Source organism: Dermacentor andersoni, chromosome 4 (assembly GCF_023375885.2).
Source record: "Dermacentor andersoni chromosome 4, qqDerAnde1_hic_scaffold, whole genome shotgun sequence".
Lineage (NCBI taxonomy): Eukaryota > Metazoa > Arthropoda > Arachnida > Ixodida > Ixodidae > Dermacentor > Dermacentor andersoni.
This window is the reverse complement of record NC_092817.1, coordinates 210,013,247-210,031,696: the sequence shown is the minus strand read 5'-3', so window position 1 is coordinate 210,031,696 and position 18,450 is coordinate 210,013,247. Positions and strand designations below refer to the sequence as shown.

Genomic DNA, 18,450 nt, shown 5'->3' with positions numbered 1-18,450 from the left:
GTTGCTTTTGTGTCCCTTTAAGATCTCCTTCCTTGTTGAAAGAAGCCTATGAAGACACTCCCCTTAACAAAGATAAGCAGGTTTATTTACTTATTTAAAATGAAGGTTACGGGCAGGCTTAAAATAGCCTCTGAAATGAAGTCCCTGCTGCGCTGCTATCCAGATTACGTGGATATGTGAGAAAGCTCTGGCACTGCTCATCTTGATAGAAGCATTAAAGGGCAACTCCGGTGTTTTTCTTTTAAGTGTATGCATTAAGATATGGTCATGTTCAAATGACATTGACAATCCTGTCACCAGTAGGGTGGTTCAGTTGGCTTAGAAACTCATCAATAATTTTAAATAACGAATAAACGAAGTACCAAAACCAAAATGGGTAGCTGCTTTGTCTGACATCACGATAGGTCGATGACGTCAGATCCTATACTACTGCAAGTAAACAGCCACAATCAATCAATCAATCAACTTTATTTCCTTTGGATAGAAGGAGTACAGGACTAAAAGCTTGAGCAGCTTGACGAGGTCCCGAGCCCGTTACAGTTGGCAAAACAGCAGGATGATGGTCAGTCATGCACAAAGAGTTCAAATAAATCGATGAATATTACATAACGTCGAGTAACACAAAATTTTATAAAAAGCGCAAAACAACACAACCCATTTGCATCGGCTTGAAACAGCATAAACATGAAAACCAGCGATCGACAAGAAGAGGGACAAAAAAAAAATCGAAAGGATGTACTATTTCTGAACAATGGACTGGGCGAAGCACTTAATGAGACAATTTTGATTACACAAAGGCTCAAAACCTTCATGGTTTAATAAGTTTAGAAGGGAAGGTAGCTTGTAGGACAAAGATTGTTCATCGTAAGTAGTTCTAGGGCTGGGTACAGTCCACATTTCTTTGTGCCTGGTTGGACGAACACTTGTGTTTGCTTTTAACTTAGCAAGATTAATCATGGTATCGGTACCATACTTAACACAAGCTTTATAACACAATTTCAGCCTTATTATATGAACAATGGGTGCCAAACATGCAGAATACATGCTAAACTCGCAGTACGCATGGTGCTAATGTCAATAAAGCAAAACAGACAATGCCTCCTGATGACACGGGAAGCGTTTACAGCTCTTTCGAACTAGGCAGCGGTGATTTCAGCGACAGTATGAGCGCTGAAGGATCGGTGTTTGCTTTTTACCAGTGGCCGCCATGTGAGGCAGCTGATGTGCACCAGCTCAATGCATTGTGCTGCGGCGAAAGGAAAAGAAGCACCAGTTTTCATGTCTGTCAAAACAATGATTGCAGGCCATCATAGCAGGGAAAAAAGAGCTAGCTTTGTTGTTTCTGAACGAAGTGGTGGTCTCTGATGTCACGAACACAGGTTGGCCAGTAAAATGTAATACATTCGTAGGCATGAGTCAAGAACAAGCAACCAATCTTTAAAATTCATTTTCTGGAGAACTAACTGACTTGCAGCCATATCATTTGGCACAGATAATCAGAGTGCCAAAGAGAATGTTTATTCAAAATTTTATTAAGGTCAGTGGACATTGAAAACATCACTAGAGTTGCCCTTTAAGCATTCAGTAATTGTTCAATTGCATTCCTTTAGCTGGCTTTACGCCTTTGGGGAAGCTGGATCAAATACCGAAAAAAATATGTATCTAATCCTGATGCATGCATGGCCTTGTTTGGTAGATGTTTCACTGTGTCGATTCAAGGACACAGTACTGCAAGCTGGCCTCTTATGTTAAGAACTGGCCTTCATTGACTGCACTGTCCATGAAACATTGCAACACATGGAAAGTGCATCTATAAAGTTCTTGTAGTTGTGTTCAAAAAGTGGGTTATATATATCTGGGCCGACCAGCTTCTTCCATAGGCTGGCACCTGGAACTTGCTTTAACCTTGCTTTAACCGTGCTTTTTTTATTGAAAACTTCAATTCCCAGCGAGGGTTGTTTTAAAGTTTGTTATTTCTTTGCTGCTTGCGATGCTTTTGCACCAGCAAGTGAATTACAAAACGAATGGCAAGTGCAACTACAGCCCATTTGAGGGGGGCATTGTTGCGTAGGTGATGCCAGCGCCTAGTCACTGCCTTTGGTACATGGAAAACAATTTAATGTCGGACAAACAGGGTTTTTCTTGGCAGCTGCCACTTAACTGATGTTAGCACACCTGTCAAGACCGCCTTTCGTCAGCCTTGTTTCGAGAAGTACATTGCAAGTTATTTATTCACATTTGAAGTTGGTAAAGTGCGGAATCTTGGTGATGATGATCTCTAGTGGCATCTCCTTTGAAATGAGGTAGCAAGAAATAGTACTCACCTCACAGTACGAGCGAGCAGCACCTGTCGGGTGAGGTCATCTTTTTTTTTTTTGGTTTCCCATTGGCCAGCTGTAAGTTCCAGAAGAACTACAAAGTAAGCTTGTTGGTGAGTTTGTTAAATAAAAATTCAAAACAAGTACATACAAACAGGACAGATGAAAGTGCTGTCTTGTCTGTGCTTTATTTCTTGCACTCATTCAGCTCCACAGCTCCAAGTTTGTACCCAATACTGCACCTGGGACTGGTTCCCTAGGGTCATAAAAAGGTTAAGAAAGAGAATGGTTATCATTGCTTCACATAGGCGCATGAAAAACAATTTTGAATTGGAGTTTGTTTTTTATGGTCTTTGCTGTGCCCATAACCGCCAGTGTGCATGAACCCAGCACTGTTCTGTGGAGAGACACTGGAGCACGTGCATGCGTCTTCACCGTGAGCAGACAGTTCACTGCTTAACCGCAACTGCGCCGAAGTGAGGTACTCCTTCGACCGTATCTCCGAGTAATGTAAATAACTGTACGCACGCATCCTCCGATTGGTCTTCATCTGCCGCACGCCGCATCTAGCCACCACCCGTAGATGCCAACTGGCACCTCATTGACGTGTGCTTCTTTACAGTGTTAAAATGGCATGTGCCGAGCTGATGTTCCAGAAAATGCAATCGGCGCAAATATAACCGTGGAGGGGAAATGTTTCGTGTGCCACATGTTTGCGTTGAGGATGTTTCGTGATCAATCTTATGCGGCACTTTCTGCACAAATCTTGGATAGGGAAGCGAATGTTCAACCATTATTCCATCACTCTAAGCTCGCTGCTGCATTAAAGCCTTTGTCGCTGAGGCTTTGCACCTTGTGATCCGTTCACCTGGAGTTGTCTGCTCAACTGATGAATGTGGTGAGTGGCGAGACTCAACTCATTTATTTAGAAATGGGCAGAAGGGGTTCCATCTGTGGGATCACCACCTTGCCGGTGTTGTGCAGAAAGTATTTTTGGCCTGTGGAAGACAATGGGAGTAATTGGGGCCAGTGCTTTGAACACTTTTGCTTCATTTCCGTGAATGACTACTGCACTGACCTGAGAAGACTCCTTGATGTGGCTAATGCATGCCTGCCCGTGTTTGGCTTTGCTCAACAGATAGCAACCACTCTTGTATGATTAAATAAAATACCACACATAGTGCATGGAGTAAGAAAGGCCACATAACACCTGTTTGAGGAACGGGAAAATTGCAAGTGTTTTTGAACTATAAACTTTATACATGCTTGCATCTAAATTTTGAGACATCCCAATAAAGGGGAGTATGGTAGCGCGATTCAATGACGGGACAAGAGAAGACACAAAGGGACACACACAGTGCTGTGTGTGTCCCTTTGTGTCTTCTCTTGTCCCGTCTTTGAATCACGCTACCATACTCCCCTTGAAGATGCATTACCAACAAGCCCACATTGCAACCCTCGGGAATCCCAATAAAAGACTGTGAGTGAAATGCTATCACAAAGTGAACAAAACAAATGAGTGGAAAGATGCCTTGCATTGTATTCATGGCAACTGCGATTTCACACGTGGCCTATTAGAGTTCGTTGTGACACCGGCTCTTGTTCCTTTTGAATCCTCATGTTTACAGAGTTCTGGCGAGTGTCATCGACCATAGCTTTAAAAGTGTGCTACAAAAGTCTTAGCATGACTTTTGGCTTCATGCGTAGAGGCCTGCAGAAGACGGTCATAAAATTACAGCACATCTCTGTCACAGTGTATGCAAGAAGCTCATTGCCTCAGCGCTCTGCGCACTAAACTCTGAATACCTCCCGCTGTTGTTCACTGCTATGTTCGTGCAATGCGGCATGAGCTTGCAATGTATTTTGCACTTTGCACGTCAAGTTACAGAGTTGCTCTCACTGAATCTCTGTATTCCTTGCCGAAACAGAACGCCATTTTATAGCAATCGTGCTGCCTGAGTTTATTCTCATGTACAAACTTCTGAACCGCTTTCGTTTGCCCTGTTGCCGAAAGTTACACGAAGGAGTCAGCTGCACCACATAATAGGTATACTAGAAATATTTGTAAGCTTAGTCGGTGTTGTTTACAAAGGTGTGGAAGTCTAGCTAAGGAGTTTTGTGATGCACTGTCGATACCCCAAAGTGGCCACACTTGTGTAATTGCTAGGTTCACATGTATATGTGTGTGTGTGTGCGTACGCCTGCACAGCACCCAGGACTCTACTGCCGAATCTTGCCCTCCGCAAAAGAAACCTGCCACCAGCTTGTTCTAGTGGTATCCTGGCAAAGTGCTTTGTTTCAGCCACAAGCTTATGTGACTGAACGGAATGCTGTGATGAAATTGACATGCCGCATGTCATGCGCAAGGGGGGAATAAAGCTTTTCTGCTGTTGTGAAGATGTGTGTGTCCTTCCTGCATCCCACAGCAGGCCCATGATTCGTACCCTGCAAGATGAGACCAGTGAACCTAATTGCATCAATCCTGCTTTATATCTTGTCATCCGTCGCGCCGTATGGTCAATTCCAGCGATAACGGGGATGTGGCATCAATGAAAAATGAATCGAATGGTTATAAAATATATGCCATTTCCTGGAATGCCCCCCTTTGGTAGCAGTCTTATTTCTTAATACAAGATGTTCCAGCATTTCCACACCAAGCATAATAATGAAAATAAAGTGAAACTGTGTGTGTATATAAAACAATTGTCATACCTTAATCAACAGCAATCTAATGAAGACCCAAATATTTTTTTTACTGAATAATATTATAAAAATATTCTAATAATTTCAAATGTGTCATTGATATATTTATGGCAATATTTGACAATGTGTTTTCAAACACGTTCGAAAATATTGATTTCACTTGTTTGCGTGGTTCCTTTTTCTGTGACCATAGTGCATAACGTAGTGACCCTGAGATAGGAAAGAATGATGAGAATGATGCACTGAGTTTCAAACGAATTTTTATTTCGAGAAGAGATGCATTAAATTTTTACCCAATGTAACAACAAATAATTGTAACCCACAGAGGGAGACTGGGCAAATCGCGGCGGGCATATGGCATATGGTCATATGGCATATGGCATTGCAGAGTCCAGATAAACCATTTCGCGTCTACTTAATGCAGCTGCGATGCTGACACAGCTAGCATCCGCTTTTGCAATCAAGCTCGCTTCCACAATTTCCTACGTATTTTTATCGCCATCTGCATGCAACACACACCATTCTTTAAACAATGGTTCGCAAGCACAGTCGTCGCAGCTTACTAATATTGATTCAACATTTGTTCGCACTTCCTTTAAGGCACCTCGCGATTTGCCCTATGTATGCTTTGCCACATTTAAATTAAAACGATAAACCACGCCTTGAGCACAGGACATGAAAGTGCACTGGTGTTTTTCACACAGCCTCAGTCCACATACGGATGGATCTGTCCTGTAGCCTGGGAGAATGTGGGTACGTTTCGAGAGACCAGAAAATATATTAACTTCACTTGCTCATTTCTGGCCACCCATGTGATATGCCACGCATATGCCACGCATTAATTCGCTCACACATATGATACAGTATTTAGTTTTCTCAGTGCATTTTTTGCCACTAAGATAAAGAGTATAATGAAGGTACGTTGCATCCATCAGGCACTCTTTCAGCCTTCTTTTGGACATCGCATGAGGGCACATTTTGCAGAGCACATTAACGAGACAAAAAGATTTGCAATTGCTTGCTTCACCAGGTTTAAATGTGATGAAGCATGCGGTAGGTGCGTCTTTTTTACCCAAAGGTGATATTCCCAACATACACGATTTGCAGAACGTAAAGGTGTGATACCTAAAAATTGGATGATGTGTCATTAACTGGTAGCTTGTGCAATGACCAGATTGTCATCAAGACACCCACGGAACAAAGCAATCGCATCGTTCACTATCTCAGTGTTATAGTTTATGGCTTAAATTCATACAACGCTAGGTATCATTGTTAAGGACAGTTCACCCAGGGCCGTCAAGGTAGCATGGGCCTGGCCGTCTATAGCTTGACCAGCATGAAGGAGCCCAGGCAGAGACGAAAGGTGATCCACGTAGTGAGTAACAAACAAAGGAGCGGCCAGCTCTACAAGCCTCCTCACAGAGAACGACACACAGTCAAACTTGCTCAAATGCTGAAGTATGTTGGTGGTGTTAAGAACAGCCAGCTGCAGTGCAAAGTTTTGCCAACCCGTTGCAACTGTGGAAGCAACATCTCGGGAGCATCGCCGCCAACCTCTAGCTACGGCGTGGCGAAGTCAACTTTGTCTCGGTATCAATACGCGCATCCTCCAATCTCCGTCGGTTCAGCTAGGATGCGTTGTGACGGAAGTAGTTCAGCGGGCCAACTATTGTTCCCAAACTCCCCAACGCGGACCTGATCTGCTACGGGTGCACGAGTTGCCGCGGGAACGCCGATTTGCGCTGCTTCCCACGCACCGACCAAGACACAAGACTACGCGCTACCCGGAACGGCTCCGAGTTCTACGGGGCCCCTCTAACGTCGGCTCCGGACCTTCGCACTTGTGTGTATGCGTGTGTGCGTGTGTGTGTGTAAACCGTGCCGCGGGGAGGCGGCTAGTTTGCGATGACTAAACGAACGTTCGCATCACCTTGTATCGGGAGAGGACCGATTGTTTAAAAACCGCTGTTGTGCAGCTGCTCAGGTCACTCTCTCTCAAGCAGTCATGTTAGACTGATGTACTTTCTCAAACAGTCATGTTAGACTGATATAAATACTGTAAATAAACCCATATCCCTCGTTCTCGATGAGAAGCAGTCCTTCCCTTCATCAACGTCCTCAGCGTGGATAAGTTGGACGACAGCATGGGCCAGCTACCTTCGAATTCATGCCGGACTCCAATCTTGACAATGGATCACGAGCGATGGGATTGAGCCCCCAATCATAACAGTGGGAGCGTGCTTTATTTGCAAGGCGACTCAATATAGCACCCACAAAGAGTATAGGAACCCCTGAGCACACGTGCATCCTTCATGTAAGCTCATAGTTGGCTTAGCGGTTGAAGGTGGTTCTACCTTTTTCACAGTCACTGTCGCTAAGTGACATCATGCACAACATAGATGCCTCAGAAACGTGGATACAGTGGCTCATTGAAGGGAAAGAAGTCATGAATGCCAAGTGCATTATTTGTTCCGGGGCATGTGGAAGCACAAAGGCCTGCAGTGCATCATCTGTCAATGTGCAAGGGCTTTGCCTGCAGACGTCGCATGTCCGAGAGAAGCCGCATGGGCTGGAATTTATTTATTACCGGGAAGGTTCTTTCAAGGTACGTTTGCCTTGTTTTTTCTCTTTTTCTTTGTGCTAATTGCAACTGCCCGCAAAGCCTACCTTTCACGCACTGCTGTTTCACAACAGAGAGCAATTTTATTGCTATATGATGTTTTCAAGCTCCTTTCGCACATTGAGTTATGGGCAGATATATTTAAATTCGATAATTATTGGAAGGATATTGCTAAGGTTATCACAACTGCGATTTTTCAGACGTCTTTTTTCTATGCTGTTAAGCTGGTGCATGCACATGTAAAGAAAGCCATGCTGGTTGTTTTATTTTGCTTGAAGGAGTTGTATTATTGTTCGGGTGATGAGGAGTCTCGACAGAAAGTTCTTGCGCTTACGTCGCGAATTCTGTAGCTGTGTTTTATGTTCTACCAATTTTGTTTTAAAGGCCACTGTAGCTGCGTTGGTGCACGGGGTGCAGCTCAGAAGTACATGCGTTTCTGGTGAGACGAGACAACGGCAACCACACGGAGGGCTGCTGCCAGTGAAGCATGGTCAAATACTTACTATGGCCTTCCAGGTAGATCTACTGTAGCATTTCTGTGTTTGTAGCTGTGACAAAGTGCTACAAGCATGTCAGTTTTTATCATAAATGCTCGTGCGTTCTCCTTGCACCGGCCACAAGTTCGCAGTTCGAGCTTGGCTGCGCAGCGGAGCACGGGGTGCAGCGAGAATGAAAACATGTTTCTGGCGAAACGAGAGACTGCGGCAACCACACACTATAGGTTGACGCACCTGAAACCTGAGCAAATAGTTGTGACGCTTGCCCACGTACTACATATACCCGGGATCAAAGCCACACCGTTGTTTGAGTATGCGATTGCTTTTCAATTTTATCTTGCACAAATTGTGCATAAAAACAGATAACCATGCATACAGGCAACCACGAAAAAAGCAAGCAAGTTCGCTACCGCCGCACCATCTGCGGTTACTCCGATACTCCTTGAAAAAAATTCGCCAATTGGTGCGGGGGCGTGAGAGTCTACGGAACTTGTGAATAGAATCCAGAACACCCTTACTTAGGAGAAAGAAAGAATGAATGCTCTCCACGCTTGCGGCCGTCGTTCGTTGCACGTAGGCAGCTCAGTGGTCCCTCTAACCACCACTGGCCCAGCAGAGGAAAAGGCACTGATGGACGTGGATGGATGGGTGTATGTTATGAACGTCCCCTTTGGAACGGGGAAGTGGGTTGTGTCAGCCAGCTCTTGCTGCACACGGACACTGCCGGCGCCTCCCTTGTGGAGAAGGAATGCATGCGCGAAGCTTAACCCACTCACTTCATGCAGGGCACCACGGGGGAAGACCAGAATGCGTGCACAAATGCTAATTAACGTCTTTTTGTCGTTGCGGCCTCCTAAGGTGGTTTATTTAACCGTTGCGGGCGGCTCAGCATATTTGAAATGTTAGGGCTTTCATCGTTGCTTTGGTGCACAACACAATTTGTTCAACACACAGGCCAGTCGTTACAATGCCTATACATTCTTCTTTTTTTAATTTTGACGATAGCGTATTTTCACTTGACATTTGTTATGGTGGGTGAGAACCAAATCGTTCAAGAAAGGCACCAAACAAAATCCGATACCAACTCCTTTCTTCAGAAGGTAAAAGGGATACTGAACAAAATTTTTGCAGGCGAGACTTTTAGTCCAAATGAAAGCTTTGGTGCTGGAATTGATTGACACAACTTTGTTTTCAGGCAGAAACTAGAAAATAATAAATTTCATGCAGTTTTACGAAATATAACATCTGGCGGCCACACCATGAACTAGAGGAAGTGACGTTCCTGTACACCGGTGAGCCAGCCGTCGCCCGCGTCTCTCCACATGCATGGACGGCGCCAGCAGCGCCAGCGAATGACGTCTCAACAGCGCAAGTTGCACTCAGCCGCATACTTCTTTTCGCAAGTGGAGCATGTGCCCAAGTATTGAAAATCGCCGTTTGTGTTTTGCGTTACTTTGTAACACACAGCATATCCAACTGGTGCGATAAATGGCTCATTCGACTAAACGTTAATAAATGTAAAACAATGCATGTATGGGGCCGCACTAACACTGACAACACGATACTTCTCTTGAATCTGTCAACTCGTAAAAATACCTAGGTGTTCGTATTTCACGTAACTTATCATGGCATACGCACATCAAACGTCACTAATAACGCTAACCGGGTTCTTGGATACTTGCGTCGAAATTTCTCTGCCGCGTCTATGCCGATAAAGCTTACCCTCTACAAAACATTAGTGTGACCAAAGCTAGAAATATGCATCCACGGTATGGGATCCCTTTCAAATCACACCGATAAACACACTAGAATCCATCCAGAATCGCGCAGCACGTTTAATCTTACCGAACTATTCCCGTTACGCCAGCATTACTTCCATGAAAAACACACTTGCTTTACCGGACCTTTCATTGCGCCGTAAATGTTTTAGACTGTCTTTTCCACAGGCTGTATCACGACAACCCACTATTAAACGATCATCTTATTACTCGCCCTTCATACATTTCATCCCGTTTCGATCACATGTTTAAAGTTGGTGTTCCATTTTTTAGAACAACATGTCGTGGTTCTTTTTTTCCTAAGACCAGCGCCGAATGGAACGACCTTCCTCCCTCCATCGCTGCCATTTCTGACGTTGACAACTTCAAGACTGCTGTATTTTCTGCCGTTTTGTAATAGCTATTATTGTATAATTATGTACTGTTTTTTTTTTTTTTTTCACTTACCACTCCTTTCTTAATATGCCTTCGGGCCAGGAAAGTATCCGAAATAAATAAAATAAATAAGTAATGTGATGAGTGAAGCACCTGGCACAACGTAGGAGTATGCCTCTGCGCTGCTGCGTGCAAGGGTACCGGTGTGGGTAAAGTGTCGTTGGGCGAGACAAGCCGTGTCACACCTTTCCGGCAGAGCCAAAGCTTCGAATGCGCACCCATCGCAGTCATCATGGGGTATACTGTCAAAGCGTAGCTTTCTGTGCTCTAAACACTTCCCCAGTGAACCATTTATGTCCCATAGATGTCCATAAAACATATTTGCTTTAAACATTGCACATATCTATAGATATCTCTATTTCTCTAAACAGCATTACAAATACGTACTATGGATAACCTAAGTTTCATCTAGATCACGTTGCTGTAACTGTTTATTTATTTATTTATTTATTTATTTATTTATTTATTTATTTATTATACCTCAAAGGTCCCTGGACAGGACATCACATGAGGGGTGGGCACATTGAAAAAACGGCGTGTCAGGTTAGGTTATGTGACTTGCAAGATGGTCTTCGGTGGCAGCTTTCAAACGAGAAATGTCAGTGATGAGGGCAATGTCAGAAGGAAGGGTATTTCATTCACGGGCTGTGTATTGAAAAAAAGAACGCCGATACGTAGTGGAATGGGCGTGAGGTAAATACACAGCATTAGGATGTGTGTGGCAGGAAAAACGATGGGCTGGAATGATGACCTGGTTACCTGTGGGCTGTAAATGAAAGAAGCTAAAAAATGAAAGACGAGCACTTTTTCGGCGGGAGGTGAGCGAGGGAAGACACAACCTGGATTTTAAGGCCACTTGTGGAATAGGAGTAGTCAGAAATAATGAATCTGGCCGCTCGCTTCTGAACCGATTCAATGGTATTAATCATATTAATCTGATGGTTGTCATAAATAGCACAAGCATATTCTAGTTTAGTTCGAATTAAGGTTTTATATGCTAGTAGTTAGACTGAAGGAGGTGCTGATGACAAGTTACGGTGTAGATAACCTTATAATATATAGTAATCGGTTGCAGGAATTAGTTAAATCATTTATATGATGGGTTTAAGATGCATGTTGAAAGCATGTCGCAGCTGGACATAAGTGACCTCTAATAGATGTTTCCTCTTGTGATACAGGCGCGGTTCATAGAACATCTGCTGGATCTTTTGTTCACGCTATAATGAGCTGCATGCCTGCAAGTGCCACAGCAGATGTAAGTACTATTGAATACAAATGAAATGCGAACAGCAGGGCGTGTGGCCAAAGCATAACCTAGCACGCATTGTGCGGCATCGGCCAGCCATTTTGAACATGTACACATGCATGCGCATGTGGTTTCGACGCGGAATGCGGGGCTGCTTGTCCTAGTGCAATTACGTCACCTGTATTTGGTTTGAAGCTTGCATTCTGAAAAAAACTGTGGTTTTACGTGCCAAAACCATTTTCTGATTATGGAGCACGCCGTAGTGGGGGACTCCAGAAATTCGGACCACCTGGGGTTTTTTAATGTGCGCTTAAATCTAAGTACACGGGTTTTTTCGCCCTCATCGAAATGCGGCCGCCGTGGCCGGGATTCGATCCTGTGACCTCATGCTTGCAGCCACTAACACCATAGCTACTAAGCAACCACGGCGGGCAGCTTGTATTCTTGCCCCGCCATTGCAGTGCCATTGCATTTTCGGTGCTATTCAAATTACGATTAGACAGTGGCAGCTTTGATGGTGGTAACAAAAGCACAGCAACGGACATTAGGAAACTGGGTGCATGCCAGCTATATCATGCTACAGATGCGGCGATGGTGCTGACCACCATAACAGTGTCCCGCCAGGTGGGAATGGCACTGCTGAGGAGAGATGAGAAAACAACTTTCGGACAAAATACGGGTGACGTTTATCGTAGCAGGGTGAGCTGCACTCTGCGCAAGTACGTAATGACTGGCCGACGACACGTGCCTTTAGCTACGCTTCAGCCACATGCTCCGCTGTTCACATTGTCCTCAGTGGTGCATCTGGTGAAGCGCACTAATGCCACAGTTGTCACCATTGTTGGCAAGGAGCTGGTGACCTCGTTTGAAATGTTTTGTTAACGTATGTCAAAATATAAATTGCAGCACTCATGAGGTATCTTTCTTAAAGGGACACTAAAGCGAAACAATAAATCAGTTTAGACTAACGAAGCATTGTTTGAGAACCCTGCAGGCAGTCATTTAAAAAAAATAGTTTGATTATTAGATGAGAAAATGAAGGTCCAAGTATCAGTATATGAATTTCGCGCCGAAACCCCAGCGCCGGTACGTCAGCGTGACGTCAGGGATCCCAAAAGTATGTTTTCGCATTTGGGTCGCGTTGGCTGAATAAAGGTTCCCGAAACTTGCCATCTTTAATAGTTGGTTCCTTTAGGACACAATGTAGTCAGTCTGTACTGCTATATATAATTAGCAGGCCCTAGAAGATGCCGTCAAAATCCAAGACGTCACAGCCCCCAGGTGTAAGAACTTAAGTACGCGTCGCCACCCGTATTTCCTTTTTGGGCTTTTTCTGGCTTACCAAACGTCTTATTGTTGCAAGAGAGGTGTTTTTGGTGTTGTAGAATGGTAATTTACACATGCAGAAGAAATAATTTTTCACTTGTGTCCGTTTAAAGCCAAATCATTAAATGGCCGGCTCATAGGTAAAAAAATCTAATGTTTGGCATTATGGCACCAAAATTCAGTGGCACCGAAATTGGGGCTCGAACTGAGGATTCGAGCCCCGATTTCGGTGTCAAACAGGGCAAAGCGAATTAAGGCACAGTTCATTATGATAGAGTTAATCAAGGCAGTCTAATCTACCACCTTTGGTGAGAGTCGAACCCACTTGGAGATTTGGGCGAACCAGCCATATCTCCAAGTAGGATTCCAATTGACATCATGAAGGTCAAGAGGGGAACCCACGACCTTTGGCGCGAGTCAGACCCTCACTTTTCCGTGGGAGTCGGACACACGATCTTTGGTGTTAATTAAGGCAAAGTTAACGCATTCGAACCCATGATTCAACATAGAGAAATGGGCGAATCGGCCATATCTCTAAGTTGGATTCTAATTGACATGGTGAAGGTTGAGGGTAGAACCCACTACCTTTGGCATTAATTAAGGTGGAGTTAATTAGGATAGAGTTAAGTCCTTCGAAACCACGACATTTCGTGTTAATGAGGTCAAAGCTAGCTAAAGCACAGTTTAGGTAGCGTTAATTAAGACACTAGAACCATCGACCTTTAGTGGTAAACTAACCTACGACACTTTGTGTCAATTAGGACGAATATAATTAATATACTGCTAATTAATATAGTTAATTACGACAGTCGAACCATCGGCCCTTGGTGGAAATTGAACCCCAGACCGTTGATGTTATTTATGACAAAATTAAGACGTAATTAATACCGCATTAATTAAGACACCGGATCCCACGACCCTTTGTGGGGGAAAAGTAATAAGAAAATGCATTCGAGTGAGAATGACAAGTAATTTAAGGAAAGTCTCGTGCCTTTAGTGTATGCTAAAGTGCCTGTCTACTTTTACATATAGTCCGAGCACTCATCAAAATGTGAAAACTAGGCTCACAAAATCGTAGATCTGTATTTTGATCCTTATGAATTTTTTACAAATCGTGCAATGGCTACATGAAAAAAGTGATTTCAGTAACCACTACGTAAAGCACACAAGTGAGGCTTACAATGTCATATCGACGTTGCTTTTTTATTTATACAATTAATAAAGCTTTATTGCAAGAATGATTGGCACCCAGCCTGGCACATGCATGAAAATATTCATTGCTTCTAGCTGTTACAAACAGGCTAAACGTGGATCTAGAAAACAAAGAACTTCAATAAAAAAAGTCTTCAAAATTCAACTTGACTAAAACAAAAGTAACAAAAAATGGGTGTTAACATTCAGAAAATGACTAGCAGTCACAACGCCACAGAAATATTTGAAAGTGTACAACTGATTAGTAGGAGGTAAGATCGCATACTAATGAATGACCAAAAGGGTATGGCCTGCATGCCAGCACCTGCTTCTGGGGCCACAAGACTCAAGATAGAAAGCCAGTACTTTCTAGCTATCTTTACAAGTATATACCAAAAGAAAATTCACACAAGCAGAATCCCTGGATGGAATGTTCATCTGATAAGCAACTTGCTCAGGCAGCTTCTCGCACCACGAAAGTGCCAAAAACATAATGCTGCTACAGACTTCGAGATAAGCATTGCAAATATCTCTGACATTTGAAGAGGAGCGCTAGAAACCAAGCGATGTCTGAAAATGGACCATCAGAACGTTGCCCTCGGGACATTTCGAAGCGGTCCACAACAAACGTACCACAAATAGTAGTCAGAAGCACAGCTCTAAATTTCAGTACGCAACTGTACAGTTCTGCCTAGTATATATGTAGTTCGGCCTTGGTCAACCGAACAAAAGCCAAAAAGACACACCAATGAAGCACACTCCATCCTGCACGCGCGCGGTAAACTGCCCTAGCTGCTCTTGCAGCGAGGCGTGCGCTCATTTTATATCCGTGGCGATGTGAAGTCAAAGATGGACAAAACTCCTAACATACAGAACATTTGTTAGGCCGATCCTCGAATATGGAAACACTGTATGGTTTTCTCATACCCAGACCAACATCAAGAACATAGAAACACTACAAATGAAGCCATTCGATTCATCCATAACAAATTTAAACGTGAAGGCTCTCCTACTAACCTTCTAGCTATTTCTGGGCTCCTTGCGCTAGAAGCACAAGCGAAACAGGCATGTTTAAAATTTATTTACCAACTCCTGCATAATTATTTCAAAATTGACATTTCAAATTACATTTCTTATTCACAAACACGACCTAGCTACTAGGCACATACATACAAATACTTTAGTAGAGTATAAATGTAACAACGAGGTGTTTAAATATTCCTTTTTCCAGTTGCCATCCATGAATAGAATATGATAGCGCCTTTCACCACTAACACTGAGTCACTGTCTGAGTTTGAATTAAAAATTGAAAAAGATATCCTACCATGTTAAAATTTCTAGTGCTATTATTTGATTACGCAAACCAGCATGTACCTGTACCTTGTGTATGTATGTACGTAGCGTAGGATGTTTAACATGCAATTTTATTTTGTCATGAAAATTAGTATATACTTGTATTTGGTGTATATATTCTGTAGTATTAATTGCCTATGAGCAAAGTGCAAAGTTGTAGCACATTTCTTACATGTGTTACACATCTTATTTTTGTATCTGTAGATATATGCTGCTCACCTGCTATTGTTTTATTAAGCATTGATTTAGACACAGTGAATGTCTTGGATGCCAAGGCTAAAGGCAGAACATTGTCTGCCTGACTAAGGCCCTGTCACCCATACATTGCTCAACGGTAAGGTAGCATATCATAAATATAGTATACACGCATATCAATAACGTGGATTACACATATATAGCATACATTACAAACGTACCCGCAGTAAATAAAACAATCATTGTACAACTTTCTAAGTAGAAACAGTTTAGGTGCAACAGAGTAATATGAATAGAAAAAATATATGTACAAGCACAATATGAAACTGACTTAAAATAATCATACATAAAACACACAAGAAACCAATTAGCAAAATGTCAATCAGAAAGGGAAAGCAAATATTTTTTCATAGCCTTTTTAAAGCAGTTTAACGATCTGAAGTTTTGCGCGATAGTGATTGTGCTAAGAGGTGCATTTTTGAATGATGGAATTAAGTATGCTAATTGTTTTCTACCGTAGTTGGTCCTGCAAAATGGAACTCTAATATGGTCATGCCTGAAATTGTGTTGGGTGTAACTTGAGAGGCAGTTTTGATAAAAAATTTGTGAATTTTTCTCGAGTTCGCCTCGTATGTATATAGCGAGGTTAAGTTCGTATAGCTGACTAATTTTTAAAAGTCCATGTTTCAAAAAAAAAAGGTGCCTTGTGATCACGGGGTCCAAGGTTTTCAACACAGCGAACTGGTTGTTTTTGGAGACATATCAGCTAGTCGATCTAAGTTTGATTGGAATGTAGTCCTCCATACCAACAGGCAATAACTAAGATGGGACTGAATTAAAGCATAATACAGACGGCATTTCAACCAAGTAGGAACAAGGTATCTCATCTTAAACAATATGCCTATTGACATACAAATACTAGAATGAATCTTCGTTACATGAGGTGTAAAACTCAGGTTCTTATCAAAAAGTACGCCTACAAATTTTAAAGCTGAAGTCCACTCGATTACACAACTATTGAACTTTACACAAGAAGCACAGCAATCAGGCCTATTTCTAGGCGTAAAGGCGACATGTTTAGTTTTAGTGACGTTTAACTGTAGCTGGTTTGCTGATAACCAAACTAAAAGTTGATCTAAACAATTATTCGCTGTAATTTCTAGCACACGTAGACTGTCACCTGAGAAAAACAAACTTGTGTCGTCAGCATACAAGACTATATCTGGAGTAAGCGGTATGTTTACAATATCGTTTACGTATAGAATAAAGAAAAGTGGACCCAAAATCAACCCTTGAGGGACACCGAGTGCAATTTCGTTCATTTGTGAACAAAACCCATTATAAGACGTACATTGCTGCCTGGTAGTGAAGTAATGTTGAATCAGTTTTAGGTCCACTCCGCGAAGTCCGTAGTATGACAGTTTATTAAATAGGATGGTGTGTTCAATGGAGTCGAAAGATTTTCTAATATCCAGGAAAAGACCAACCGTATATAGTTTGTTCTCAATGTTACGGAGGGGCTTTTCCTTGATCTTAACAAGTGCCATTTCAGTAGATCTGTGTTCACGGAAGCCAAACTGTTGGTCCACAAGGGCGTGGTTTTTATCTAGAAACTTAGTTAGGCTGCACTTTAGGATCGAGTCGTTCCAGCACTTTTTAGGAAAGAGGTAGCATGGATATCGGTCTGTAATTATTTAAATCAGCGACAGAGCCTCCCTTATGCAATACAATCGCTTTGACAATTTTCATAGAATCTGGAAAAATGCCATTCACGAAAGCATGTTACAGATATGGCATAATGGAGCCGAGACAACATCAGCAACAGATATGATTGGTGCTGCTTTTATGTCATCAGTCCCTGTTGCAGTATCCTTTTTCAAAGCCTTAAGAACGGAAAGCACTTCCATTTCAGTGCAAGGTGATAGGAAGATAGAATTGGAGGTCTGGTAGTATAGAAATTTTTCAGATGCCAGTAATGAACCACTAGAGTGGGATGACCCACCAGCAAGTAAAGAATGATCGTTGAATTTATTGGCCTAGGAAGTTTAATTGTATTCAGTGTCATCAAACGTTAATGTATTCGGGTTTGTGTTATACTGGGTTCCTTTTAACCTGCGAACTACATTCCATAATTTCTTTGGATTGTTTGATACCGTGGAAAACATATGTTCATAATAGCTGTTTCTAGCTTTTTTGAGGTCTGAAGTTAACTTGTTTCTTATTTTCTTTTATTCACTTAGTATAGCAAGATCCCTGTACCGAATAAATGTATCGAATAATTTGTCACGTTTATGCATTCTTTTATACATCTCTCGAGTTACCCACTGCTTCCTAGCTTTCTTGTATGTCCTGATTTGTTGTAATTGGAAAGCAGCATCATAACACGACTTTATTATGTGAGCAAATATCTAATACGAAATATTCGTACCATTTTCACTATACACTTCAGACCAGTCTGTATTCTCTGTCATTGAGCGAAAAGCACTCATATTCTCATCGTTAAAGTGGCGACAGAAAAAAGACTGACCTCGAAAACGCCTTCTTTTTTTTCACGTCGTGGCAAAAAGCAAAATACTGGCAAATGATAGCTTAAATCAGAGGTGAGAATTCCCGAAAAAAACATTTGGATCGTGGTTCGTTATGCATGTATCAATTATTGATTAGAATCTGGCGTTATTCTAGTTGGCGAAAAAATTGTGTTAGTGCAATTATAAGAATGTAGTACGTCAATGAATTCTTCAGTGCGAGTAATAATAAGTTAATGTTCATATCGCCAACTAAAACAACC

The 18,450-nt window shown here is 42.4% G+C and overlaps 1 long non-coding RNA gene across 1 annotated transcript; it reads right to left on the bottom strand.

Annotated features, from left to right (window-relative positions):
• Nucleotides 1-449: 449 nt before the first annotated feature.
• On the bottom strand, nucleotides 450-8,874 carry LOC140217422 (uncharacterized). The gene is made up of 2 exons (XR_011893998.1): nucleotides 8,657-8,874; nucleotides 450-2,574 (listed from the first exon to the last, which is right to left on the bottom strand). It is a non-coding gene; the product is annotated as an uncharacterized lncRNA (long non-coding RNA).
• Between the last annotated feature and the right edge of the window lie 9,576 nt (nucleotides 8,875-18,450).